We start from the raw sequence: 22,859 nt of genomic DNA, 5'->3' as shown, positions 1-22,859 counted from the left end.
AAATATGCTTAATTTCCACAGATGTGTACATGTTACAAATCATTGCTTTACATTTTTGTAAAGTTATATTCCCCACTATATTGCAAAATTATAACTACGAAATTTTTTGTGAGAAGTTTACTGGTTTAATTTCACTGACAAAATACTCACCCTCTTTCAACTTTTCATTGCCATTAATTTCATGAATAATTCCAAACTATAAAAGTAGCCATGAATTAGTTCTACTGAATACTAAAACATTTCAATTTGCTGACATGTTAAAATGTGGAAGTGTATTTGTGAATTAACAGAAAATTTTACACCAGAAAATCATCTCATCACTCATTCCAACTATTGCATCATCCACTTACACTAGGTCTCCATGCTGCCACACCATCTGATTCCCATCATACCATCCACCATAATCCAGCCACAAGTAATCTTCCAAAATGCAAATGTGATCATCAGGCGAGATGCTCAAAAACCTGCAAGGTCTCCACCACCTAAGGATAAAGTCCAATGCCCTACACACGACAGCTGAGACCTCGCTTTTTTGGCCCTTCCTTTCTCTTCGCCACGGCCATCCGTACTTCTCCCCTGTGATCTCTCTTCCCCCACTCAGCTAGACTCTGCCTTGTTATGGTACCAAGCGCTTACACTCACATAGTTACCCTTCTGTGATTCTACACCTTTGTCTCTTTTCTGTCAGCCTCTTTGCGTTCACCTCATGAACTTTCCTTAAAATTTCTGCTCATGAATCACCAATTCTATAAAGCCTCTCCCTAAACTTCTCTTCAACAGGACTTCCCCTCTGCTCTGTACACTCTCAGTATTGGTTTCACTCTCTTTCCAGGTCCCGCTTCCCTCTGGGCCTTTGGAAATCCGCAGGACAGGGGCCATGCTGTTCTTTTCCTGGGGGCTTCCCAGGATCTGGCACATTGTGAATATCACTAAGTTTCTCTAGAGCTGCACTAAAATTCAGGGGAAAACGGGAACTTGATTCTGCCTTTTTTTTTTTTTTATAAAGATTTTATTTATTTGACAGACAGATCACAAGTAGGCAGAGAGAGAGGAGGAAGCAGGCTCCCTGCTGGGCAGAGGGCCCAGCACGGGGCTCCATCCCAGGACCCTGAGATCATGACCTGAGCCAAAGGCAGAGGCTTAAACCCACTGAGCTACCCAGGCGCCCCGGATTCTGCCTTTAAAGTAGCATTGCTTTCACTGCCCACAGGTCCCAAGCAAACCAGTGTCAGGCAGCGCTCCACCTGCTTCTAATGATTTCTCATTATTCCTGAGTTCAAAACTACATCAAGCAGCTAGTATATCTAAACACATTTTATTATATTCTCTGTCAAAGATGGGTTTTCTTTTCCTACTTTCATAGAAAGGAGACTTTTTAGATGTATTTTTTCCAGGTAGATACAAGTTTATCTTAACCTCCTAATATAAGAGAAATAATAATGATAAAAGAAATGGTAGAAACACCACAAGCACGGCATTCTGGACCAAAGCAAGTTTCATGGCCTAAAAAAATGAGTATCTCTGAGATTCCATGAATTTTGAAAATCACCTGAAGTGTTTTAATCTGCTTGATCTATCACCATGCTAGTTTAATACTAGCAGTGGAAGTAGGATGGGAAGCCAATTCCCTCACCATAAATCTGGAGATCCCATTTCACATTTAGTAATTATACTTTTATTTAATGGGGAAGAAAAAAAGACATTTTTAAATACTTTCTGCCAACAATTATTCATTTTATAAAAGTTTGACAAGATGAATAATGTATTTGCTTTCTCAAGATGGCATTTCTCCAAGGCTTCCACCTTCCTGAAATGGGCTGCAAATCAGTCCGGTGGGAGAAAATAGGATTATCTGATCCATGCATATAGGGATACCTAAGCAGGAAAGCCCAGGTGTTTCACAGATCCATAGGTGGAAGGTATGTGGGAGACACTGACCAACCACTTTTCTTTTACAGTGGAAGATGTGGAGAATATTGAGTATCACAGAGTAAGTAACAGAGCAAGGGCCTAAACCCAGGTCTTTGATCCTATAGTCATGTATCTTCCCATTATACTTCATTGCAGGTACCTGGTAGGAAATAAGTAAAAGGTTCATCCATTTTCTAGTCTTTAGAGTTTTTGGATTAAATATCAATGTTTAATAATTATTAATATGTAAGTGACATATACTGCAGTATATAGTATATACATGTGAAATATAAAAGTCAGTAAAAGATGATAAACAATGTATCACCTATTACATCTGATCATTACTCCCAATAGTTCATAAATCCAGGACATAGTGATATAAACCACACTCTATCATTATACAGAATACCTTATAGTTAGGGTGACAAAACTCACAACTCTTGTTCTAATCTCTTGTAATTCCTTCCAGAGTCCTGCATAATCATCCCTTCCCTAACCCCACAACCCTTATCTTTCACCCCCTAGCTCAAGACTAATGCCTTTCTGATGGGGCAAGAGACCTTAATGACTAGGATGGGAGAAACACAATGTCCAAGATTCATATGACAAGAATGGTTTGAAGTAGGAGGCAAAGAGGTCAACCACAGAGATATGCTCAGTATATCTCATAATTTACTTCTGTTGCCATCAAACAAAAGTCCAAGTCTCCCTGATATAACAATCTGTAGTACTTCTTTGTACTTACCATCTGTAGGATTTATTTATATGAGTGACTATGTAATATCTGTAACCTCTACTGGATATTAAGTTCCAAAAGGACAGTGACCAGGTCTGCTTACTTACCACTGTATCCTTAGTACTTAGCAAAAAGAAAATGTTCAACACACTGTTGAGTCAATCAACCATAAAACTCTTTAGCAATGGCCTTGACAATTTCTTGAACTCATCTAAGACCTTTATTATTATCAGCCGCAAATAATCACCCCTTCCTACCACTAATTACTACTTAACTCTCATAGAGAGAACTTGATGCACATCTTATTGTATTCAAAATGCCACACCTCATTCTAAGGAAAATAGTCCTGCCTATTTTAAACACCCTACTGAGGGGTTTATAAGTCAAGTGTCATGCCACAGCCAAATATCTTCTCTGACTTTTCCGGACTCTACAAGAATATTTAACACAATGATAGTCAAGTCTGTGACCTGGAAGGATTCAACCGGTTTAATCATTAGACTGGCATATTTTTCTTGGTCCGAAACATTATCTTGCTACCCTACATTGGCTTCTATGCCAAATTTTAACTCAGACTTGGATTATGCAAGATAATTATAAATATACACACCAAATGAGATTAAAATAAAATGACTAACAGATTCTTAACTCTACTGGCGTTAGCGAGTCTCGCTCTAACATCTTTTAAGAACTTAATCCATCTTAACTAAATAAAAAATTGTTGAGAAGTTTCCCTCTCCAAGTGGGAGGCACATGTCACATTTTCAGTTAATTTTGAAACAGAAATAGCAGGGTGACTCTAACACACAAACATTCTCAACGTCCTATTTGAAGTACTGCAACCCAAGCAAACATGGGTGGCATTCCCTTGATGGGTTGAAATAAATGTCACCAAGTATAAAGTTCTGGATTTACTCACTTCCAGGGAAAAATGAAAAGGACATAAACTCAAAACTCAATCTATTTATCAGTGAGGGAAATCAACTTTCAAGAAAAACAAAAACCTAACAGTTCAGGAGGCAAAAGAATATCAGATAAACACTGGGGAGAAGAAAGAGAAATGTCCAGAGGACTGAAGGAAATAGATATCCCTAAAAGAACCTATGTTAGATACCGTTAATATTTTAATATTCCCTTTTATGAATGGAAGTCATCCTGCAGTAACAGATTTATATAAATGGTGTTAAGAAATGTGAGGTGAAGCCAGTATTCAAATCTGTCCTTAAAGATCCAAATCCATAAAACCATGCCTTAAAGAGGTATCAACTAAAATGTTTAATGGTACTTCTCTCATCTCCAAGTTCCACCTAACTATAGAAATTTATTTATTAGAAGTAGGATTGGTTAAAAGTACATTTTCTTCCATTTATGTGCTACAGCAGGTCTTTTTCTAGCTGCCACATATTTTTTTTAAGAGTCTTTTGTCTGCCAATGGTCTAAGACATTTACTGATGGCTTAAGAAGCCAACACTAGAAAAACTGGAGAGATTCTAGAGATCATTAGTGGTAAGTTTTCAAAAGCCCAGAAACCCAGTTTAGATCAGGGCTGAGTAAATCTGGGGCTAAGAGAGATGGTAATGAGAGCTGTATCACTATTTTTAAATATCACAAGGGGCATATTATTAGCTACCCACTATTATAAGAAAAAGAGTCAGTCTGATAATAATAGACTGGAATTTTTAAATCCTGAAGATATTTACGATTGAGATTCTTGAGTAAAGAAAAGGCATACACAGACAACAGTGTACAATTTCTAGAAGGCCTACTATTCTCCATAGTTACTACAGAGGAAGCACAGGCTAGCCCATATCATCTGACACACAAGTTTCCACTGAATAAAAGATAAGTAGCAATAGCTCAAAGTTTCCTGATTGGACCAAACACTATGGCTTTTATCTATTTAGTGGCCTTGTCTGTCACTATTATCTCTTTATCAGCTGGTTTTTCAAGGAGACATTCCAATGATATAAATATTTTGTCTAATGAAGCAGGGACCTTACAGTACAGAATATTCTTTGCAAACTACCCAAAGCTATACTTTACATCCTCATCATCTCTTAAGGAAGTAATTTCACACTTTGCAAACAGTGTGTTCAAACAGAGTAAGGTTGCTTAGGAGTTAATTAATTCCCCCTTGCATCTCTATCCAGCATGTATATGCACCATATCTGGGACCAAAAGTCTCTCTACTGGATTAATTAGCATTCACAGTTAACAAACAGCCTGAATCACTGTAGAGAGAGATTATAACTTAAACTCATAAAACTAGGTACATAATATCTTGCATTCCATGTAATAGTTGCTCAACAGATCTTAGAAGAATTGAAATAAGGAAATACTTGGTCCCTCTTATCATTCCTCTTGCTCAATGTTCTCATGTCCCTTTCCCCCGTCCTTTCTTCCAAACTTTACTTGTAAGAACTAAATTGAAAATATCAGATAAACTCCTGCACATTGTTCACAGTACATGCCCGCCAGGCACAACAATATGTTACCTCTCCAAGGAGTACTTGTATGTTACAAGGGAGCAACAGGTGATGGCAAAATTTCAGCCCTCTGAGGAACGGATGAGAATAGTTCGTGAATTAAAGGGACCCTTCTCAAGCCCTGAAGGCCGATACTTACTCTACCAGTGCACAAGGCTAGATTTGCTTTGAAGTATTAAAATGTCCTATCACATCTGAATACAATACAAAAAGCTTGAAAACTGTGCCTGTCTTTGGATTCAACAATACCACTTCTACGAATTAAGCATGGAAATTATCAAGAATTTTTACTTCAGTCTTTGCCCCAGATTGAAACCAAAATATCCAACGAAAAGGAATTTCATAATTAAATGATCAGTGATCAAAAATCATAATAAAAAGAACATTTACTGGCATGGAAAAATGTTTCCACCCTTGCATGACTGCATGCTATGAATATGTAAAAATATATGATGATATGAATATAGAAATGTGAGAGAGAACACACATGCACACAAGTAGGCATAAATAATCATTTATGGTAGAACTATGAGTGATTTTGATTTTCTCTTCAGGTTTCATTTTGTTCTTCAAGTTATCTGCACTGGATGTTTCAACTTGCAATTAAAAGAAACTATAAATTTTTCCTAACTTTAGGAAGGAGGCCAAATTGTTTGAAATAACAAACTACTTCCCAATTACTGAAGACTTACTCCCCTCCAGGAGCTTGCCAGTAGTTTTCAAATTATTCTAACTATTATTGCTATAAAGAAACTTATTAAAAAACTAATCAGCAAGGGTTAAACTAATGGGGCTATACCTACTCACAAATGCTATAATTTGGTTTTGCAAATACTCCTCGTCTAATGCATGAAATAAAAGTAATACTCAGTTAATTTTTAAAAGTACTTGAATTATTAAATAATTTTAAACAGATCAAGCTCTTTATTTATCCATAAGGAATCTGGAGCTGCACTTTGACAGAGTGGGTAAGTAACTAAGATGCTATTTTGGTACTGATAGCTCCGAATAGGAACATAATATTGCGCAAACTTAAAGTCTTAAAGTTCAAGTAAGATGTCAAAATTAACTTGTGCTTTCAATAATTAGATACGGGTCTTGAAATAAGGGAAAATATTTCGTTAAGGCAAATAAACTTGAAAAGAACTTCCAGTTTCACACTCAATCTCCAAAGTGTCTATATTAAAAAAGCAGAAACCCGCTCTTATGTCATCACCCATACAAGCTACACATGCTAAAGGAGGGATGACTGCAGTGCCGACCACTACAGACACAGTCTCACCATTTTTGAAGACTGTCTCCTTTCCTAATCACTCAGAGTTTTCCTATATTTATATACATGTGGTAGGTGAATGGATACTCAAGAAATATTAACCCAACAGCAACTCAGACTTCATAGAGATATATTTTTAAATGGAACCTCCAGGACCTAGTACTTTTTAGAATTTAAACAACATGAAACCGTAAAACACATTTCAAGTGATAAGAAAGTATTAGTTCTGGAATTGTTTTCCAGGGCAACAATTTGATCATATTTTATTTTTAAAGCCATATATTTGGAAAAATTTAACTTACAAACCTAGAAGGAAAACAGCCTACCATTAAAAATACATAAACAATTAAGAATTAGCCTCCAGAAAATCCAAAAGTACTAACAAAAATATGAAATATGTAACTGCAAAAATTAGGGATAAGCTTTTCATTTCATCTATTTTTAAAGGAACACTAAGAATACACCTAACAATATATAACATTCCATATTTTAAAATTAGCACAAACTTGATATGTAAAAGAAATCCTAATCTCAGGAAAGCACCATGTGGCATTTTTTAACTTTATGACCACTTTGTTGACTCTCTGTCCCAGAGCAGATCACCTCCAGCATTAGTACTCTGACCTTATAGAAAAGTGACAGATAAAGTTTATGGTGAGAAAAAATGAGTTTTTATAGGTTTCCAAAAGGGAATTCTTATGACACTAAAAGCCATATAATAATATTGATTTGATAACCAACTTTTTTACTGCCAAATTACAGACTTAAGATTTCTAGAAAAATATCCAAGTGAATTTGCAGTAAAATACAATAAAATAGAGGCTTGGGCTCATGACAGTCTAGGATGTCTTTGCAAACTTTAAATATGCATATAAAATACTTTTTGAAGACAGATCTTCTTTAAAGTTTTCAGTGTCCTAAGATTTACCTTTTATGCTGGAACTGACTGTCCCTTCTTCCTGACATTTATCAGTCAGCTCTAAGTTCTCACCTTTCTGGGCAAATAATTTCCATGCCTGTTTCTAATTTTTTTCTGTCTTAAAGGCAAACAACAATGTACAGAAACAAGGATTATTTTCTTAAAAAATCACCCTCAAAAATCAATTAGAATATTCAAAATATTCCATTCTCACAAATGAAAATAAGTTGCTTGCTGAAATGACAGTCTTCCATTTCACTGCCTTAAAAATTAAGCTGGCATGGATAATAAAAGTGTTTTCTGACTGAATATGCTTGGCATTCAAATATTTTTAAAACAAAAACTAATCCATAATTAGATTTCACAGGCGCAATCTATAGAAAATAGAATTTGTTTTATTTTTCTGAGAGCAATACTAACGATTTGATATTATAAAAGTAATAACAACGATGCCATTGCTTGCATAAATCTATAAACAAACCAGCATAGTCGTGTTTATTATCCATTTCAGTCTGATCTTTGTCATTCATTCATTCATTTAGCAAATATTTATTGTGCCCACTATGTGCCCAACAGTGTTCCAGGTGCTTGTGGCTATGACAAAACAAATGTTCCTGCTATCACAAGCAATTTCTTTCTAATTGGAATAAAAAGACAATCATCAAGTAGATGTACATAAGAGGGTGCAGGTGCTATTAAAAAACATAGCACAGGTGATATAGAATAAAAAGAGCCACTGAGATCTGGGGCTGGGAAAGGGTGGTATTTTACACAAGGTTGTCAGAGAACACGTCGCTGCCGAGATGACATCTAAACAGAAATCAGATCGGTGCTGGGGGGTACAGGGGTGGGAGGTGCTAAGGAGATCTGATCTAAAGCCTTCCAGGCAACAGGCACAGCAAGACTCTGAGGTGAACATGCTTGCCATGTGCAAGACAGTAAGATGGTCTGTGACTGCAAAGCATAAACAAATGTCCTTTATGTAACAAGCATTTATTGAATGATTGCATTCTAAAAGTTATGCTATTTTATGGTATCAAGATGACCCAAATATAGTTTCTGACCTCAGACCTGGATATAATTACATGACTGAGTGATAATATTGTAAAACATTTGAGCTGGGTCTCAAAAAAGGACCAAAAGCAAGTTCTACTTCAAGCCAATGAGCTAAGAACCAAGAAAGAAAGTCCAGAGGGCCACAATCCCCACTAGAAAGAGGAGATGAAGAACTGTGCAGATACTTCCTCAAAAACCACTCAACTCCTTTCTCCTTTTACTTTCTTCTAGAGTTCAGGCTAAAATACTTGATCTCCCAGGTGTGAGGAAAGGTGATATCTTCCACAGTATTCCAAAATGATGTTAAGTGGAAAGAAGACTCAAAATTGAAAGCGCCCTCTATTGGCAGCCAGGACGCTGCCGCACAACTCGCCAAATCAACAACCCACAGGGCTTTGAGCTGACCTACATCAAGGAGGACCGGTTATCAGGTCCTCCTTCCAAGCCTCCCTCATCACCTTCAACCTCAGTTGGGCCTCAGCTTCTGGCTGTCTTCCCCACCTCCCGCTACATTTAATCTGCTTGCATTCTTCTGAAACTTTCAGATTCCTTAATGTCAGTCTTCTATTCAAACACCTACGATTTTTCTTACAGAAGAAAGAGAAAATAATACTTAATAAGAAATAAGATCTCTGAAAATTTGGTTACAAGCTCCTACTTAACCTCAATTCCAGACATATTGTTATCCAAACACAATGTTTCGATGTTTTTTAAAAACATTCCATACCCATTCCTGCCTCCAAACATTGTTAGTGCATTCTTCTTCCTAGAAACCTTCCACTTTTACCACCTGTCAAAGTCCTCCATATAGTTCAAACTCCATTCAAATTCCATCTCACCCACAAAAGCCTAAGTCAACTGCTCACGCACAGTCAGCCAGTCAGAAGCAATTATTCCTTCCTCTGTGTACCACCAAACTTGGCTTATACCCCACTTAGAGCAGTTATCGCAATCCTACCTATACGATGGTTAATAGTACACATGTGTGTCTGCCCAACCAGATGTCACTTTCTTGGTAGCAAAGCATGCACACGATTTATGTTTATATCTATTCATAATCCAGCAAAGTGCCTGATACATGATAGGCATTCCATTAATGTACTCCTGAATTCTCATCAATAGGCTACAATAAGCCCTCACTTTCTGGGGAAGGGGGTAGATTCCTGGATTAAAGATTACAGCAGCATCATAAAATAAATTGTCCAGGCACTACTACTGCATTTAACTATTCAGGTAAGTATGAATCACTGGAGATATTATTGAATAAGAAGATAAAAACAAAAAAAAAATCACCTATGGGTGCTCGTTAGGCTGCACAAAACTAAATTAAAGAGGAATGGGGAAACGTAAAGCATAAAGCCACCTGGATTAGGAAGTATTACCGAGGGATTCTAAAACAATTCATTTAACAAAATTTCAGTTCCTATTATGTGCCAGATACTGTAATGATGGCTAAGAATACAAAGATGAAAAAAGTGCTCAACACTCTTTTTTTAAGTGCAAAGTGCTGGCCCATAAATTATTCCCTCCAAAAGTATGACCAGAAGGGGTGCCTAGATGGCTTAGTGGGTTAAAGCCTCTGCCTTCGGCTCAGGTCATGATCCCAGGGTCCTGGGATCGAGCCCTACATCGGGCTGTCCGCTCAGCAGGGAGCCTGCTTCCTCCTCTCTCTCTGCCTGCCTCTCTGCCTACTTGTGATCTCTATCTGTCAAATAAATAAATTAAAAAATCTTAAAAAAAAAAAAAAAAAAAGTATGACCAGAAGAGCAGCATACAGGCCAAAAGAGGCAATCATTACCCAATTCTGAGTCCAAATCTAGGAAAGTATCTTGCCTAAATTGTGATTATGTAGGAGCTCTCTCTACAGGACTGCTTCTGAATGTTAAAAGGGCTTTCTTTATTTCCAGTGACTATAAACTGCTCAGATAGAAAATTTAAGTTCCAGATACTTGAATACATTCCCTGCTTTGAGATAAATTCTATCCATGCACAGGTTGTTTTATTAATTAAGGTACCAACAACACTGCCATCATGAATGAAAAGGGAGGAATTTATTAAAATGGTACTATATAAGGAACGTTGTATGGGAGATAGTGGCTAGTTGTTTTCTTTGTCCTCTGAGGCCAAAATAACAGAAACAGAACGGAAATATAACAAAAGGAATTTAAGTTAGGCATTGGACAAGTTGTGAGGCACTGACTCACACCATCAGGTTACACTCAGCATGTCTTCTGCAGATTTCAAATGAAGAGGTAGCCTGCTTTCCTCTAAAACAGTTTACACAAAGCAAGCAGATATAAAGATGACTTCTTTGCATTTCTTGTACAGACATATTTTTCTACTGTACATTACTATTTGTATACATATTGAAAAAATAAGAATTAAAAGAAACACCCAAAATGCGATCTAGGATAAAATGTGATATAGTGTGCTCTTTGCCATAAAGCTACCAAGGATCTAATAACTCCTTCTTGTAAATCAACATCAATGTTGATATAATGTTGAATAATATAGATAATCAAATTATCTGATTGCCATGTTAATAAGTTCAAATTGTTTACTTCTTCAAAAACAGAGTTCTGAATATATGACAACTGCAAGATATCCTTGTTTAAACAAAGGTCTATGCAAAAAAGTTAAAAATAAATTATATTTGGGGGTGCCTGGGTGGCTCAGTGGTTTAAGCCTCTGCCTTCGGCTCAGGTCATGATCTCAGGGTCCTGGGATCGAGCCTCACATCGGGCTCTCTGCTCAGCAGGGAGCCTGCTTCCCCCTCTCTCTCTGCCTGCCTCTCTGCCTACTTGTGATCTCTCTCTGTCTATCAAATAAATAAAAAAAAATCTTAAAAAAAAAAAGAAAAGAAATTATATTTGTATTTACTCATGGAATAATATTCTCCAATAAAAACACTGGTGTTAAGTCATTTTGAGGGTTTTCCTATAACCTTTGTAAATGAGTATATTCCACTCAAAACAACTTTGATATTCCCTTAGCAAAAACAAAAAAGTCAATAAAATGTAGTCCAGTTCTACCAATTGTACTATTAGGTATTTATCCAAAGGATACAAACAAAGTGATCCAAAGGGGCACCTGCACCCCAATGTTTATAGCAGCAATGTCCACAATAGCCAAACTATGGAAAGAGCCCAGATGTCCATAAACAGATAAATGGATAAAGACAATGTGGTACATATATACAATGGAATATTACTCAGCCATCAAAAAGAATAAAATCTTGCCACTTGCAACAACCTGGAGGGAACCAGAGTGTACTAGGCTAAGCAAAATAAGCCACTCAGAGAAAAACAAATATCATATGATTTCATTCATATGTGCAATTTAAGAAACAAAACAGATGAACATATGGGAAGGGAAGGAAAAATAAGATGAAAACAGACAGGGAGAGAAATGATAAGGGACTCTTAACAATAGGAAACAAACTGAGGGTTGCTGGAGGGGAGGTGGGTGGAGGGATGGGGTAACTGGGTGATGGACATCAAGGAGGGCACTTGATGGAATGATCACTGGGTGTTATATGCAAACACTAAATTCTACCCCTGAAACTAATAAGTTAACTAAACTGAATCTAAATTTAAAAGATAAAAATAAAAAGAGAAGCAACAGCAAAAAATAAAATATAATCTATAACCTTTCACAAATTAAAATTATTACTGTATCCTTTGTATGTAAAAATGATTTACACCAATAATATTAAAAATATATCTCTTAATATTCATCCATTCATTTATCTGACAAGTGTTAACTGAAGGTTCACATCTAGACACTGTGCGAAATGTAAAGACACCAAGATGACCTAATTACAGTTCCTGTCATCAGACAGAGAAATAACATTACAAAACCAAAACATACGTACTTGATGTCAAAAGGGAACCAACAAGTCACTTTATACACCAAGTACCCAGAAAGTTCAAAGGTCTAAGCAACTAATTATACAAAAGAATTGAGAAGTATGGTAGATAACTTTGGGACAGTTCACTGGACATGCATTCCAATTCTTCTTCTGCCTGTCTTCCTCCAAAATAGACACAAGATGGCTAAAATACTTTTCCTCTCATACTAGAGGTAATTATGTGACATACTTTTGGCCAATGAGATATCTCCTCCAAGCAGACATCCCTTTCTAAAAAAAGAAAGGGGGAGTGAAGGAAGGGGGAGGTTGCTTCCCATGAGGAAAAGGCTTCTGAGCATCCTTCACTTCTCTTCCTGCTTAAAGGTAAGCACAATTTCTGGGGGTATGAAAGTCATCTGTGAAATAAAAGGCAAAAGTTATGTGCTAAGGATGGGAGAGGAGATGTTACTTGGGTCCCTGATGGCATCAGTTACCTGTGAACTAACAGCCTCCAGACTTCTTATGACATGAGACAAATGAAACCCTTACTGATTTCAGTCACATCGGTAAGACCTTCTACTACCTGAGGCCAGAAGCATTTTTACCATTAAAAGGAAGTTGCAGCTAAGAGTTACTTGAGTTAGACTGTCCAACTTGATTTAGGCTATGATCTAGTTCTTCTAGCTAGAAGAAATAAAAACAATTTTGAATTTACGTTTCTATAATTTTCAATAGTGTAGATTACTTAAATAAGCATGTTCTAATTCCTCCACAGAAATCCATTTGTTGCAAAGTCATTACAAGATTTTTATTTCTCTTCCTCACTGATCCTCAAACCTATAACATTTTTTATAGAGTGGTATATATCATTCATGTATGTAATATACACATACAAACAAATAGCCAAAGGTTAGGAAGAAAGGAATAAGTACAGAGAATAGAGAGAGAGGGAAGGAACAAGGAAGGAACCTAGCTTATATCAAAATATAAACTATGTTTTCAATTGTGGGAGCACTTAAGAAAGTAGCTGCCAAATAAATGAAAGACCACAAGATAACAGTATTTTTTTTTAAATAGGAAAGACTTCCTCAGCAACTTGAAATCAGTTACTCTGTTTTTAAATTTTTTTAAACTTGAAAAAATCCCATAATTATGTTGTGTCTAATTTACCACCAGCATTACTAAATTATTGTGCGATTCTACCTATATTGAGTAAACTCCTTAAGATAGTACCCTCTATAGGTTTCTGTTGGACAGATTTTGAATATGCACCATTCTTAGAATAATTTCAATCATAGAGAACTGGAAAGATTCATTAATTTCAATCACCATCAGCTCCACAAGCCACATATACTTTTTCTGCCTTTTTTGTTCAAACATATTTCACTGTGGCCATTCAAAAGGAAATTACACATTCCAATAACATTTGAGTTCCTCTCAGTTACCCTTTCAGTGGTTCAGGGTAATGACAGAGTAAAGAATCATGCTCTTCACAGGCTCTCCTCCCCCCCCTCAACTCATTTGGTAGAATTTCAGCATAAATCTCTTGTGCCAAAAAGCAATGGGTAATGTCTAATGTTCTTCTCAAACAGTGGCTTACTTTGGAGGGAAGGGGAGTGAGAGTCAGGAGAAATCATCTCATTCCCAGCTTTTAAAGAGTCTTAGCATATGGGATAAGCAATTTCTTATCCCATTTTCCTAAAATAGAATTATGGAACCATAATAGGTCAAGCGGGGAGGGGGTGCGAGGGAGGATGAAAAGGAGTTAGAAACTTTTCAATTATCTCTGAGTAGGGGTAATGGTTATAAGGATGAAATCATTGAAAGTTCCAGCCCGAAATTATCACTGAAATCAGTAAAAAAAAAAAAAAAAAAAACTATATATTCATAAAACCTGGGGCTTATATATTTTTTGGCACTGTTCCTAGGTAGAAGCTTCCTCTGTAAAACAGATAAGAGCTACATCCTCTTCTTCATGAGACTTCAGGAATGGGATAAATAAGGATAATAAGAATAGTCAGATAACATAAATTCCTTCATTTTAAAACCAGCATTCGAAGGCAATCTTGGACAATCCATATGAACTCAAAAGCATATTCAGAGAATGACAAGCCTCCTTTGTTTATCTCATCTCAGCTTCAATTTCATCTGCAGTGATCTCCTTTAAAACAAGTGTTTCTGGGGTCCCTACATGATATGAGGTCCTTTTTCTCAGGCCCGTTTTTATTTGGTTATCTTTTTAGGTGCACTAAAGATTGAGTTTACAATAAACTGAACAGACAGCGTACAAAAGGCTTTTAGAACTATACCATATGGTCCAGGGAAGGGAACAATCTGGACGATCCCCACTTCAATCTGCAAGCTTGTCCACCTCTATAACACATTATACCACAGTAATAAAATATTAAGATGGAAATGTAAAAGCGAAAATAGTCTATCTTTAGCATTACCAGGCAACCACACTTCTGAGAATTTACTGATAAACTTAATAAACATTTACTTTAATTTATATTCTGGAATTTTGGTATGCAACACCAGGCATAGAAACCTAGGCCACTATTCACTAGAAACAATATTTCGGCAGGGATATGTGTGGGTATTCAACTTATGCTTCAGAAATTTGGAAGGAAAAAGAAAACAAAACACTTTTACAGGGGGCATATTGGCAGGGGCTGATGTAACAGATGACACATTCTTGGAAATCAAATAAAAGCAATAGGGAAATACCCATTGCTGCCTGGTGAAGGCCTAATCACATGGACACAGCTGGAATCAATGTAGATCATTCATTAATAAAACTGTATTGTAGTAGCCACTTTTTGATGCATTTCAATTGCTGCTGTAGCCAAATCTCTGAATTTCTTTGTTTGCTTGTTTGTTGAATTTCTTTGTTTTAACAGGAAATACAGGAAGATTTAGGGCAGAGGAAAAAGGGAGAAAAAAAACAAAAACAAAAACCACCCTGCTCTCATGCTAAAAATGAGCCTAGCTCAAAAAGCTAAATGTCACTTTACCTTGCAATGTACTTACACTATCAGCAGCTTAAAATATGCAGTGTAAACCTGAAAAAGGGGGAACTCATATGGTACTATGGATAAAAAGTGAGCAGTGTGAGATGCCACAGAAAACATATGACATACTTGTGACAGTATTCTACGGAATGATAATATGTCGAGCAGGGAGAATTAAAATGTCTCAAAAATTAGAGGGGGAATCAAACAACTGAATTAGCACATACACTTTCATGCAATACTCTCTAACGAAATGTAACACTGAAGTGTGTACCATATGTGTAAGGAAAGATGACTAATATTTAAACTTAGAAATCAATATCTTACATGTTACCAATATTTGATATCAAACAAAATATTCAAACCACCTACCCAGGAGTAATGTTCAAGACCTGTACTGATATTCAAATGAAATGAAACACCATCCATAATTATAAATATGATATTTAATACAATAAAATAAAATCCTAGTTAAAATAATAAATTTAGTATTTATCCAACTTTGCTGGCATCCTTCAATAATGCTATTTTTCCATGTTGCTACAAATATAATGATTAAGTTACTCTACAATAATTCCTACAAACTGTGTAACATTTATCTATAAAGATATAGGAGCTTTGATGTATGTTCAGAATTAAACAAAACTGTAAAATTTATTACCTACAAAAATAAAAAACTCAATAGCATTTACCAAAACAGCAACAGCAACAACTGCTCAAATACTCAAACATCACAGATCTTAAATATATTTCTACTATGCCTCTGTGTATAGTTGGAATAAACAAATAAATACAACAATTCATGTTGCAATTCCTAAGTCACTGAAAGCTATGTTCCTACCGCAGAAAAGACAAAGGGCTTAATTGCAAATAAAAATCATACCACTGGAGAAAATGTATTTAAAGTTGATGCATAGTATTTAATATGCAATGAACATTATTCAATACATGTGAACATAGAGAATAAGTTTTGGTCTCTATTATCACACCTTGGCATAGAAGGATTCAAGACAGTCAGACACTTAACGGGACCAAGAGAAAAAAGTTTCACTGGCTTCCCTTCTAAAAAATGTCATAATTCTGAAACATAAAATACTGACCTAAAGATTTAATTGATAAAACTTAACAAGCATTCCACCCAGATTCATCTTAGCTACTCTACAGAAATAGGCACTTAAATACAAGTTTAAAAAAACAGCATGGGGGGGTGGATAACTGTAGCATTTATTAACATGTGCATTATACATACAAAGCAATGTGAGTACTTGTTTGTTTTGTTAAATTAATGAGCCAATATGTTGCTGAATCTGTCTTGAAAATGAGAGAAAATAACAGGTGAGTTTATTTAATGCATAATTCTCCTATACCTGTTTTACAAACCCTTTTCATGATTTTAAAGCATTTTCTAAATTAAAAATAGATCTCTAGGAAAAAAACAGCTCTTAGAGTGTACAAGTTGATCTTACTGTATCCATAATAGATATATTTCCCAGCGTATATGGCATATAGAAATTCTTCCCATTAATACCTCTAACAGGAGCCACTATTTACTTTTCTTCAGTCACATGTGTTGGACTATTACAAAAGCTCATGAGTTTTTCCTCCCAAAGTAATTTTCTTATTGCCAAAATTCATTGACAACCTTTTAAAATAAAAATCATTCAAAATAATATCAATCTCCTCCTTAGAAAACATATTCTGCCTATTTATTCTTATCTCGATTGCAAAACACTAACTTTTAAAATAGACCACTTGAAAGTCAGTCATTTGTTTTTGCTTAATAAAACAGCAAACACATTTACATTTTGAGGAACATTCTAAGAAATTTTGTAGAATGCTTGCTCATAGTGAAAACCTAGTCTCCTGCTCAAATCATCACTTAAAAATCATAATGCTACATTTTCACACCCCTTGTAATAATAGATCACTAGATATAATTTAGAGAGAATTGGGAAACCTAAAAACACTGTGTTCTATCTTGCATTTTCACTTCAAAGGAAAACATTTTAAATACACACCTGTATATTTCATGGAAGTTCATTTGCTCGCCTAGCAACATTTATCAGACATTCTAAAAATGAGTCTTCAATCTGTAAAAGCTATGAGCTGACCCTGAGTTTTAGACAAAAATAGAAAACAGTGGCAGACTTTTTGGTCTCAACAAGAAATATCTTGGCTTAAGATCCATAATACTACAAGCAAGTGTCATTCAAAAGTTTCCATTCAAATAAGAAGCTATGAAGGGAGACAAGATTCCCACCAATCCAAACCACTATGTCAACATGACCAAAGTTAGCAATATTCAGAAGGGTTTTCTAAGAAGTGTGGCAAAAACGCAACTGTGAAGAAAATCTCTTAGAGCTGGAAAAGGGAAATCTAACACAAGCTTCTGGAAGAAACAATGCTGCTTAGCAAACGTGGAGATTGTGAGGAGAACGATGTTTCTATTTATGAAATATTGTTTTGGTTTGTTTTTTTTTTTTTCAGTGAAGAAAGAGGAAAACGAAGGAAAAGAAATGGGATAAGGAGGGAAGACTAAGGCTGCCTGCTTCCTTCAGTGGTGCTGGGAGGGCCGACCCTCTGCCTCATGAAAACCACTGCCAGAACCAAGCTACACAAAACATTTTGGCTGCCAGCCTAGAACAGTGCCAGGCTGTTTTTTATTTTGTGCTAGACTCCCTCAATTGAGACAGTGTGGGATTGTCACTTTGATGCACATAGAGAACAAAGAATAATATAGTACGGGGCGGGGGGAGGTGGATTTTTCTCCCCTTAAAGTCAGGTTAGCATTTTGTTTTGTTTGACAAGTCCTGAAAAGACTCAAGAAACAAAAGTTATGCTGAAGAATCTATCATTTGCCTAAAGAAATTAGCTGGAGAACAATATTGTCGGCAGCTGAAAGCCACAGGAAGGATGAACATTTTTTAAAAATCAGACTTAAAAGGGGTCCAGGTTATATACTTACCTGTTTAAGAAGCTTGAGACCAAGAAATATGTGATTTACAATCACATGATCTTGTCTAAAATCTGACAGGTGAATGACAGACATGATCTTGTCTAAAATCAGGCAAAAAAAGAACTAATAGAAGTGTCCCAATTTTTAGGTCACTATTCAGAGGCAACTGTGTCAGCTGTTATTCGGACCTTGATTTCTCCAAACTTAAATAATCTGATTAAAAGATTTTAACAGTATAATCGGAATATTTTACACCTTTACAGGGAAAGAGGTGATAAATGATCAAAAATGTTTAAAGGATTAAACCACAAATCATCTAGAAAGTTACCACAGACACAAACAGGAAAACCGTCTCTTCTATCCTATTCAATTCTGTACTAGAAGAAAAGCTAACACAAATGAGAAAACCAAGTGTGAGCTGTTGGAAGCTTCAACTAAATATACCACCTGAATCGGGTGACTAAAAACACCAATAAGCCATTAGCTCCTAGAGGTATGACCCTTTTCTCTCTAATGCACAAGATAAGTAGAGGTAGAAGTCCATTTCCTACAAACTAAATGAAAAGAAAAAATGAACTGTGACAAGCCCAGATCCCATGCTGGCATATTTTACACTAAGCTCAGCATCATCTAGAAGCAGTATGCTTCTCCCTGCCCATCAGGACAGGAAAAGAGTTGTGAAACTAGTACAGCATTGATGAATAGCACCAAAGGTCCACTAGTCCCTTCCTCCTGCCCATCTCCGCTGAATCAGCTGGTAAAAGAAGACCAACGACTGTTACAGAAACAGCAAGAACGAAAGCACTTGCCTCCGATGTTACACACACAGGCGTGGAGCATGACCACCTGAGCCTATCTAATTTCCAACAAAATGATCCCCCGCCCAGTTTCGTGCATGGCCACAGATTCTGATAGCGAGTCATGATCACTGTTGGGAAAGGCAGAGGGAGGGGGAGAGTGTGGAAAAGAAACCGGGTGAGAACGATGGCCAAACCTCGAACAGTACACAGTCCATGCTTCTCGTTATTCAAATTAGTATCGTGCACAACCCTGTAGGAGGACAAAGCCTGTGATCAAGGTTTCAGGTACAATGGTTTGCTATGGATGGCAAGGGCCGGTCTGCCACAGAATCAAAAAATGCATTATTTTGCTCCTCACCGTTCCCCTTTCCCATTTCCTTTCTTCCATCTGGGATATACCAATGATGCTATAACTGCATGGGACACTGATAGTTATAGAAAAGGCATTCATGTCGTGCCAAAGTGGTACAAAGAATGATGCCTGGCTGGCTTTAGTTCAACAAGGAATCTGATGCAAAATCAGGAAATAAAAAGAATGAAAGGTGTAGAAGAAGGCAGGCGATAACGTGTTTTCTCTGTTTTTTAATGATGCAGATGAAATAGGGGAAAATCTAGAAAAAGCAGCCAAGCTGACTGAATTACAAAGAAAGATTAAAGGAGTTAAATGTGTATAACTTGGCTGACAACCAAGGAACAATATGAGAGCTGTCCACAACTCTCCAAAGTATATACATAAAAAGAAGAGCAGGGAATTTTTATCTGGTATAGAAGTGTGAATGTATGAAATAATAATGAGATAAAATTAAAATAAAGAAAACTGACTTCAAGCAGCAGATGAAGTAATCTTGTAAAACTCAGGAATGGCTGCTTCCTTCTCTAGAAATATTTATCATCTCACTGACCCACACTGTAGTAAAGAAAGAACAGATGATAGGAAATGGCCACATACTGACAGAGGACTGAATCAATGGAGAAATTAAAACAAAGTCCCATTTGCTTACCTGATGATCCAGAGGTACTAATTTTTCTCTTTACATATATCCAATCAGGCTAATGCAGAGATACCTGTGAGATCAAAGGACATAATTAAGATGTTGTTTTGAAAATAAGTCCAGGCGGAATTCTGAATCCTGACCAGGATAAGACCTGAACGACCCAATAGTCTGATTCTTGGATGGGAATCTGATTCTTAAGATGGAAGAAGACCCTCCAAGGAGAGAGATGTTTGGAGTCTTAACTGGTAAGAGCTTTCCCCCACCCCCAATCTTTCCAAGGCTTCCAAATCAATTCTAACTCAAAAACAATAAGAAGAATTCAGATTAGAGGTCCTTATCCTTGGTACGTGGAGTCTATGTGCTTCTGAATGATATATGTAAAATTTGTGGGTTTATGTAAATGGACGTCTCTCTGGAGAGAAGATCAATAGTTTGTCAGACTTGCCAAAAAGTTCCATAATCCAAAAAACTGTCAAGAACCTCTGCTGAGGACAATCTAAGATCTCAGAGACATGTTGGAATGCATATGGATAATCTGTCCAGGTCTGGGGTTTTCACTCCAGGGAAACAATGGAGGTACAGAGACACTTCCATATCTGGGGTACATACCTTAACGTACCTTAACACTACTTTCTCTAACAGCATTAGATCAGGTTAAACTGTTACTTAACTTCTCTGCAAGCCATGCAGAATGAAGAGAACAAGTTCTTACCTTATACCCAAGGGTGGATATTGTGACTTTCCTGTTCTATATATATTAAAGTCAGAATCCTTAGGTATATCAATACTGACAGGGTCAAGACTAACATAGTAACTCACCCAAAAAGGATCCTACATGACAAGCAAAAGGAGGAGCTGGCAAAGCAATAGGAAATGTGGCTCCCAGACAGAATATATAACACAAAATCACGGGATTACCAAATGCATCTCTTAAAAGAATTTCCCTAAACAGTGGTCCCAGAGTCCGAGTAGCCTCTATCAGAAAGAAATCAAGATGGAGAACCTTGCAGGCACCAGCTGTGAATAAGACAAAAACATTCGCAGCCATAGAAAGAACCCTGAGCAGGAGTGTCACCAAAAAATAACAGAAAAAAATGATAAAAAAGATAAGGAAAAGGCTGAGAAGACATAAGCCAAGCAAAAGGAGAAATCAAATTAAAATTTTTTAAATGGCCTGTTACAAATAATGATCTTGTGGTATATTTTCTTGAAAAATAATTTCTTTAGACATTCATCCCCTCAGCATCTACCAGGCATTGCCCTGGTTTTTTGGGAATTCAGTGGTGAACAAAGACAAAATTTGCCTGGCTGGAGTTTGATTCTGGGAGGAGGAGGAAGGATGCAGGGAGGCATAAACAGGAATATCATTTCGATACATGATATGAAAGAAGTCAGATGATGTGACCGAGGCATGGTAGAACGCCCTACATCTATCTAGTATGTCACAGAGAAGTTCGCTCCAATTCTCGAAGTTAGTCAGGGTCTTAAGGAATGGAGACTGAGTAAGGACCATAGGGACAGCTAGTCAAACCTCTTCATTTCAGAGACGAGGACAAGAGAGCTATTCTGGAAGACAAAGTATCACAACCTCATTATCTCCAAACATCAAAATACATATACCTAGCTGAGTTATGATTTTATGATATACTCTCTGCCTTGACAAAAGAAAGCCTGAGAACAAGTAACTGAACAGCATTTCTGAATCTTTAAAAAAAAAAAAAAAAAAAAAAGGCAGATCCCATGCACTTTGTAACCTTAAGATGTAACCCAGAACCACATTCTATCTGAATTCTTCGCAAGTTTCATTCTATTTTTTTAAAGTTGTTTTTCCCTTCTACAGATAACTTTGATCAATTTCTGCTGTTAAAGAAAGTCAGGCAATAGGGAATGTGGGGAGGCATGGGAGCCAACCTCCAAGAGCTCCCCCAAATCCTCATCTTATGAAATTCATGACTTTGGTAGCTCCTTCTTACTGCATGAGGGTTAGTACACAAAAATCAGAATGCCCTGGAAGTGAGGGTTTCTGACTTCTGAGTTTAGGTCCTAAAAGATATTACAGCTATTCCCTGCTCTTTTGGATCACTCACTCTGGGTGAAGTCAGCTGCCACATCAGGAGGACAAACAGCTCTATGGAGCGGTCCTCATGGCCTCTTGCCAAAAGGCCAGAATCCACTTAACAGGGTTATGTGTGAGCCATCTTATAGAAGGTTCACCCAGGCTGCTCAAATCTTCAGAAGACTGCTGCCCTGGGTCAGTCTTGACTCCAATTCATCAGAGTCAGAACCACATAGGCTGCACTCCACCTCTAGCATCCTCTCTAGCTTCCTCCAAAGCTAAAAACTCCATTTCCCAGATGCATTTGCATCATGCCTTCTATGGGACATGGATTCAGACAAACAGAAAAATCCATTTAAGACTTAGAAAACAGAAGTAAATCAAGATGGTGACCACCTCCAAGTAGATCAAATATTGTAGTGAAAGCATTTTGTTCTTCTGAGACAATCAGCTAGATAGCCTAATTGAATGATCCCTGGTATCACAGGTTCCCAAGTAAAACGTAACAATAGATTTTCTACTAAAATAGGGTAACTGGATGTTTCCCTTGGCTTATGCTGTTCCCAGCTTATTAATAGTCAAGGTTAGTTTCTTGGCACTTTTGGAAATTAAGTAGTGTGTAAACATATCCCTTTTTGCTTAAACTAGCTAGCTGTCTGCAACTTAAACTAGCTGTTGCCTACAACTTAGAACCCACTCTATCATATACAAATTCGCCTATCTCAAAATGCTTTCACACCTCTTTCACAATTCATCCTCTTCTGTTCCATTACTAACCCCTCTGTCTGTGCACTGAACCCTATCCATTCA

The 22,859-nt window shown here is 36.8% G+C and overlaps 1 protein-coding gene across 5 annotated transcripts in view; it reads right to left on the bottom strand.

The window, feature by feature from the left end:
* GTDC1 (glycosyltransferase like domain containing 1) overlaps nt 1–20,051 on the bottom strand; it is a 334,720-nt gene extending 314,669 nt beyond the window's left edge. For all 5 annotated transcript variants that reach the window (XM_044242544.1, XM_044242537.1, XM_044242541.1 and 2 more), the window contains exon 1: nt 20,000–20,051. The gene's annotated coding sequence lies outside the window, so the exon portion shown is untranslated. The remainder of the gene's footprint in view (nt 1–19,999) is intronic.
* Nucleotides 20,052–22,859: the final 2,808 nt, after the last annotated feature.

The sequence above is a fragment of the Neovison vison genome, chromosome 3 (genome assembly GCF_020171115.1).
Source record: "Neovison vison isolate M4711 chromosome 3, ASM_NN_V1, whole genome shotgun sequence".
Lineage (NCBI taxonomy): Eukaryota > Metazoa > Chordata > Mammalia > Carnivora > Mustelidae > Neogale > Neogale vison.
This window is presented reverse-complemented; position numbering and strand designations above follow the sequence as displayed.